Source organism: Tupaia chinensis, unplaced genomic scaffold, assembly GCF_000334495.1.
Source record: "Tupaia chinensis unplaced genomic scaffold, TupChi_1.0 Scaffold142619_1, whole genome shotgun sequence".
In the NCBI taxonomy this organism is placed as follows: Eukaryota; Metazoa; Chordata; class Mammalia; order Scandentia; family Tupaiidae; genus Tupaia; species Tupaia belangeri.
In genome coordinates, this window is record NW_006202465.1 from 146,031 (window position 1) to 152,816 (window position 6,786).

General features: G+C 38.7%; 1 pseudogene; it reads right to left on the reverse strand.

The window, feature by feature from the left end:
* Nucleotides 1-6,301: 6,301 nt before the first annotated feature.
* Nucleotides 6,302-6,786, reverse strand: part of LOC114005132 (transcription elongation factor A protein-like 5) — a 3,249-nt pseudogene continuing 2,764 nt past the window's right edge.

Below are 6,786 nucleotides of genomic sequence, written 5' to 3' on the forward strand. Positions count from 1 at the left end.
ACAACTCTGAGTAGAATGAATGAGGTAGCAAATAGTTGATGCTATATAGCTTACTATGGTCATTCAATAGGTATTTTTAAATATATTTTTTAATTTCAAGAAAAGCAGTTTTAGCTTTAATAAATCAAAGAAATGCTAAGAAACTTTGCTTAAAACTTAAAGCCAGGAAACAGGTTAGGATTCTGTTAAAATAGTAGGAACATGAACCTATCAGCAGCTCGAGACTGGACAAAATCCGTAAAACTAGAAAACAGACAATTTTCTCAGTCTTCATGCTGGGTTTTTCTAGGCCAGTGATTCTATCTTCTACATCTGAGATTCAATTTTCTGTATGATCTAGACTGCTTTCATCTCAGCTAATTTCTACTAAGGTTGTTTCCGCTCCAGAATGAATAAATTCTTCTACCATCCCCCCCACCCCATGACTACATTCCCTGACATAATGGTATGTTCTGCAAATTTGCATAGATAAGTTTTCCAAATTCTGCAGACTACTCAGAATAGTCATGGGCCATAGTCAGGTACATTAACTTCACTTGAAATAAAGCTTCTATGATAGTTGTTATCTCTTCCACATAATCCTATCCACTGCCCAAACTCACAGCTAAATGTTGCAGGCATTTTGGTTAATCGTGGCCAGGAGCTATGAAGGGTATAATGCTCATGAATTGTTGTGTACCTGAAGTGCTGTGTCATAACCACTGCTATTTCAAAGGTCCCTGAGTTTTTCTTTTATTATATAATAGTATTCTCAAGATACAGCTCAGTAAGATTCTTATCATTGCTTTGCTCAAGGCTTGGGGTCCACGTCAATGTAGAACGTTTTATTGGGTTGGTGGGAAGACATGACTCAGCTGTACCATAGATTGGGCCAGGCAATATTTTGCTGTGGCAGAAGCACAGTTGTAGGGAAGACTGTTCTGTTGCCACAGGTTGGGCTCTTCAAAAAAATCAATTTAGGGACCAGCAAATGGTGTAGTAGTTATATCACTGGACTCCCACGTGGCCGACCATAGTTTGAGTCTCAGACCTGGCGGCTTCAGATACCAGGCACATGTGCTTGTGTGTCCCAAAATCCCAAGAGGAGACTGGAGGAGAAGGGATAGTGGAAGGCCCACCCTGGCTGGGGGGTGATTTCTCACTTCCTGTATCTCTGTCTCTCCAGTGAATGCATGTGCCCTATAGCAAAATTCTCTCTAAAAAAATTAAATTTATAATGAAAAGAAAGCCTTCACTGACCTCTTGATTCTGCATTAGTTCTCCATGCTACAAGGTCCTTTAGTTCACAGTCCCCAGCCTTCCAGCACCAGGGATTGGCCTCATGGAAGACAATCCCTCCATGGTTGGGAAGGAGGGGGTGGTCCTTAGATAATTCCATATCTATTATGCATCCCATCTTCACCACTACCACATCATAATATACAATGAAACAGTCATATAACAAAAGGGTTTATACTCCTGTAAGAATCCAGTATCCCAGCTGATCTGCCAGGAGGTGGAACACAGACAGCAATCCAAGTGATGGGGAGTGGCTGCAAACATAGACAAAGCCTCACGCACCTTGTGCTGTGCACCTTGGGAGATTGGCACTCTTCTGCAGCTGGGCCCCCAACAGGCCACAGACTGGCACAAGTTCATAGCCCAGGGTCTGAGGACACTGCTTTAGTCCCTGTATTTATCCATGCTTACACTTTTTTTTCACTTGTTTTATTGGCCTCCTTCTTTCTATTTTTCTCTACTCTTGAAGTGCCATAAAAGCAAAATCCAGGGGCCAACAGGCATCATGGTGGTTAAAGTGTTGGACTCCCACATGACCAACAACTCAAGTCCCAAACCTAGTGGCTTGGAACTCATGCACGGTACATGTATATTCATGCCCAAAATCCTGAGAGGGGAATGGAGGTGAAGGAATTGCAGAGTTGCCATCCTCCTTGGGGGGTGATTTCTCACTTTCCTTGTCTCTGTCTCTCCCCAGTGAGTGCATGCACCCTGTGGAAAATCGTAAAAAAAAAAAAAAAAAAACAACAAAAATGTATTTTGTGAACCTGTATTCTGGTACAACTTTGTAACCATTTCAGTGTTGAAATGTCAAATTGGTAAAAACAATTAAAATTTTCATTAACATGGGATGGTTAAATAAATTATTCATTACAGTGGAATATTTTCAGATGTGATAAGAAATGAAATAATGCACAGAGTTACTTTAAAGCTATATTTTTGAGTGAAAAAAGTGACAGAATATATTTTTAGAAAATTGTTTTGTGTATACACATATATAGATATATGCATGCGACTAGTTTATTAAGTAGCTTCCAATATTTCTTATATAAACATGGAATGAGTATATCCTTTCTAGTAATTACTGTTAACTACAGTCTGTCAAATCTGCTTTTCTCACTGAATAATGAGTTCTAGTGACTTTCCATTTGTTTTCTCAACTGTTCAGTCACTTTCATTCATTAAGAGAGTTTTATTTTGGGTTCTTAAAACCCAGTCTAGTCTATTTTTAAAGCTTTTTTATTTTGAGATAATTTTAAAGAATAGCATAAAGAGTTTCTGTATACTTTACCCCAAGGTTTGCCTAATAATTATGAAACATTTATAAAAACTAAGAAATTAATGTTCATGCAATGCTCTTCACTAAATTAATGACATTATTCAGATTTCACCCTGTTTCCCACTAATGCCCCTTTTCTGTTCCATGGGTCACAGAGACAATGTTGCAGTTAGTTAATATGAGGGGTTTTCAAAAAACTTGGTGGAAAATGCATATCATGAAAAACTATGTGTGGATTTCAAAAATTTTTTGCACCAAAATAAACTATTACTTGTTTTTATTTTTTGACAAACTTATTAAAGTCCTCATATGTTTGTATACTCTATTCTGATGGTTTCTTAGTCTGTCCTTGTTTTCCAGGACCTTGGCATTTTTTTAAAGAGATTTTTTGCTATGGAGCATGTGTGCGCTTACTAGAGAGACAGAGAGACAGAAAGTGAGAAATCATCCCCTGGGGCAGGGGGGGGATGGCCATGCCACAATCCCTTCTCCTCCATTCTTCTCTCACATGTGAGTTTTAAGCCACTGGGCCCAGAACTCAAACCACAGTTGACTACATTGGTGTCCAGCAAGGTAACCATTATGCCATCTGCTGGTCCTGGCCTTGGTCCTTTTTTAAAGAGTGTAGTATTTTGTAGAAAGTTTCTCAATTTGGGTTTTCAGTTGTTTTCTCATGGTTACCTTGGCTTATTGATTTGGGGGAGAATACCACACACATGAAGTACCTTTTTCATTATAATGTCAGGGTTATGTGATATCAACACAATTTATTCACACTGGTGAATTCACTTTGATGATTTGGTTAGGTTGTTTGCTAGGTTTTTCCATTTGCAAAGTTACCATTTTTTCCTTTTCATGTTCTTTTTGTTAGAAGCAAATTTCTATTTCATTTCATTTATTTATTTATTTTAGAGACTTTTGCTATAGGGCACATAGCAGAGGGACAGAGACAGCAGACAGACAGAAAGTGAGAAACCACCTCCTGGAGGGATGGCCACACTGCAATCTGCAATCCCTTCTCCTCCATTCTTCTCTTGGGATTTTGGGCATGCAGGTACATGCGCCTGGTGTGAATTTGAAGCCACAAGGTCCAGGACTTTGAACCATGGTCGAATATGTGGAAGTCCAGAGATATATGCATTACACCATCTGCTGGCTCCAGAAGCAAATTTCTAAATCTAATTCATACTAAAGAGGAAGAAAATGAAACTATACCTCCTGAAGAGAAGAATATAAAAAAATTTGAGGATAAAAATAATAGATAGTGGGGGTTATGATGTCATATCAGAAAGTCAATAGATAATGACTGAAATTTAGAAATCAAGAAATTGCAGTTGCAATTCATACATCTGATAAGGGACTTGTGTCCAGAATAAATAAAGAATTCTTACAACTCAACAATAAAAACACAATCCAGGGACCAGCAGATGGCATAATAGCTATGTCGCTGGACTCCCATGCAGCCGACCACAGTTTGAGTCCCGAACCTGGTGGCTTAAACTCATGTCAGCACATGTGCGTGCGTGCCCAAGATTCTGAGAGAATGGAGGAGTAGGGATTGCGGCATGGCTATTTCCCCGGGGGGTGATTTCTTGCATTCTGTCTCTCTGTCTTTCTCTGTCTTACTGGTGCGTGCACGTGCCCTCTAAGAAAACAAAACAAAACAAAACAAAACAAAACAAAACAAAACAATAACATAAAAGCTCTCTCTCAAAAAAAAAGACATAATCCAATTTAAAAAGTGGCAAAAGATTTAAAAGCATATTTCTCTAAAAAAAATACAAATAGTCAATAAGCACTTGAAAAGATTATGAACATTATTAGTCATTATGAAAATCAAAATCAAAATAATGACGAGATGCTAATTCACTAAGAAGGTTATAATAAAAAACGCAGGCAATACCAAGTGTTGGTGAGAATATGGAGAAATTGGAAACCTTATATACTACTGCTGGGATTGTCAAATGCCACGGTGTCTTTGGAAAATAGGCAGTTTCTTAAAAATTTTAAAAGATAGAGTTTCAAATGACTCAGCAATTCCACTCTCAGATATATATCGAAGAGAGCTGAAAATATACACACTTGTACACAAACGTTTGACATACATCATGCTCATGATGTATGTCACAACATGGATAAATCTTGAAAACATTATGGCAAGAGAGCCAAACACAAGAGGCCATGTAGTGTATGATTCTATTTATATGAAATATCTGGAAATGGCAAGTCCATATAGAAAGTGATTGCCAGGTGCTAGGAGCACTGACAAATTCTTATACCAATATGTGTGCCGATAGGTATAAGGTTTCTTTTTAGGCCAACGAAAATGTTCTGCAGCTATGTAGTGGTGGTGGTTTAGAAATTCTGCTGATATACTAAAAACCACTGAAATATATACTTTAGAAGGGTTATAATTTTATGGTATATGAATTACATTTCAATAAAGCTATTAAAATAGAAATAGTGCCATATAAATATTACTCAGAAATATGGAGGCAAATAACAGAAGATACCAAAGAATATATATAGTAGTTGTCTCTGGGGAGTGGGAATATAGAATGGCAAGGCAGTCTACAGTTTTTAATAACAAACATTTTTGCATTGTTGGACTTGTTGTGGATGTATCCATTTGATAAAAATAGAAATAAGCTAAAATCAAAAGAGACACATGCATGCATTTCAGAGACAAATTGGAAGATTCCGATGCATTGGGTCTGATGTGGGAGCCAGGATTCTGCATTTTCACCAAGACAGGTGATTTTGAGGCAAGTGGTATGCTAGTAGCTAGTAAGCTTTGAGAAGTGCTACTATATCTAAAATTACAATCTTTTGGCAATGGTAGAGACCCTCTTCTGCTGTGTTACTTTTGAAGTGGCAAGTGTCAGTTGCTAAAGAATAAAATTGCAGGGCAAGCAGATAGCATGGTGGTGAAGGTGCTGGATCCTACATGGCCAACTCTGTGGTTTGAATCCTGGACCCAACAGCTTGAAGAAACACACCAGACATGTAAGTGTGAATGCTGAAAATTCCAAGAGGAGAATGGAGGACAAGGGATTATGGGATTGCCATATCTCCGAGTGGATGGGGGGAGGGAGTGATTTCTCACTTTCTCTCACTTCTGTCTCTGGTGAGTGCAGGTGCCCTATAGAAACAACAACAACAAAAGCTAATAAATAAATAGGATGAAATTGCATACTCAAGGCCATGTATTCAATCAGGAGCAAAACTAGGCCAAGACTCAGTAATTCTGACTCAATAATTAATGTATTTTTTTTAAGCTTGTGTTATGTGCTATGGGGTACCAAAATGAATAAGACACAGCTTTTGCTTTGAAAAGAGCAAGTCTAGTTGGGTAATTATAATGCCTGTTGAATGTATCAGTCATGACTTTACAAAGTTATTTTCCACATTTCATGTCAAGATTAACCTAACTATTATTAAAATGAGAAGAGGGTCATTTCCCACAGTTTAGAAGGGAACACAGAGAGGATTCAACTTACCAGGGACTCTCTGTCTCTCTCTGTCTTTCTGGCGAGCGCACGCGCCCTATGGCAAAAAGCTCTCAAAAATAAATAAATAAAATAAAAAACAAATAAATAAAAAATCTGCTGGTAATAAGAGTGACACCTAAAGGAAAATAACAGCATAAGGTTAAATAAAGCACATTGCCCAGCAGATGCCTGTCAGGGAAGGCAAGGCTAGCAATATTGTCATTGGAGAAGTCAGAATTAAAGGCCAATGACATTAAACAAATGGAATGTCTTCTAAGTCCTCCTGGCCCCTACCTGCACTCCTCATTCCCCTAACACCCTGCTGGCTCCTGGGGGCCGAATGCATCTGTACATCTCTGCATGCAATGAAAACCACTCATTTTCTGTTTTTTTCCTTAGCTCTTCCTGAGCCCTTGACACATCTCCAAGAGATATTCATGGTATATTATAAACAGAACCAGACAAGAAATGAGAAAACTCTCTCATTGTCTCCTCACTGCTTCAATGCCTCTCCTGAGAGTCCTTCTGGGTGTCATCGGTACCTCTGTCAGTCTTTCTTTTCACTTTCCCAGGAATGTATCTTTTTTTTTTTTTTGGAGAGATTTTCACTGTAGGGCGCGTGCACTCGCCAGACAGACAGAGAGAGACATAGAGACAGAAAGCAAGAAATCACCCCCCAGGGGGGATGGTCACGCCACAATCCCTTCTCCTCCATTCTCCTCTCGGCACCTTGGGCAC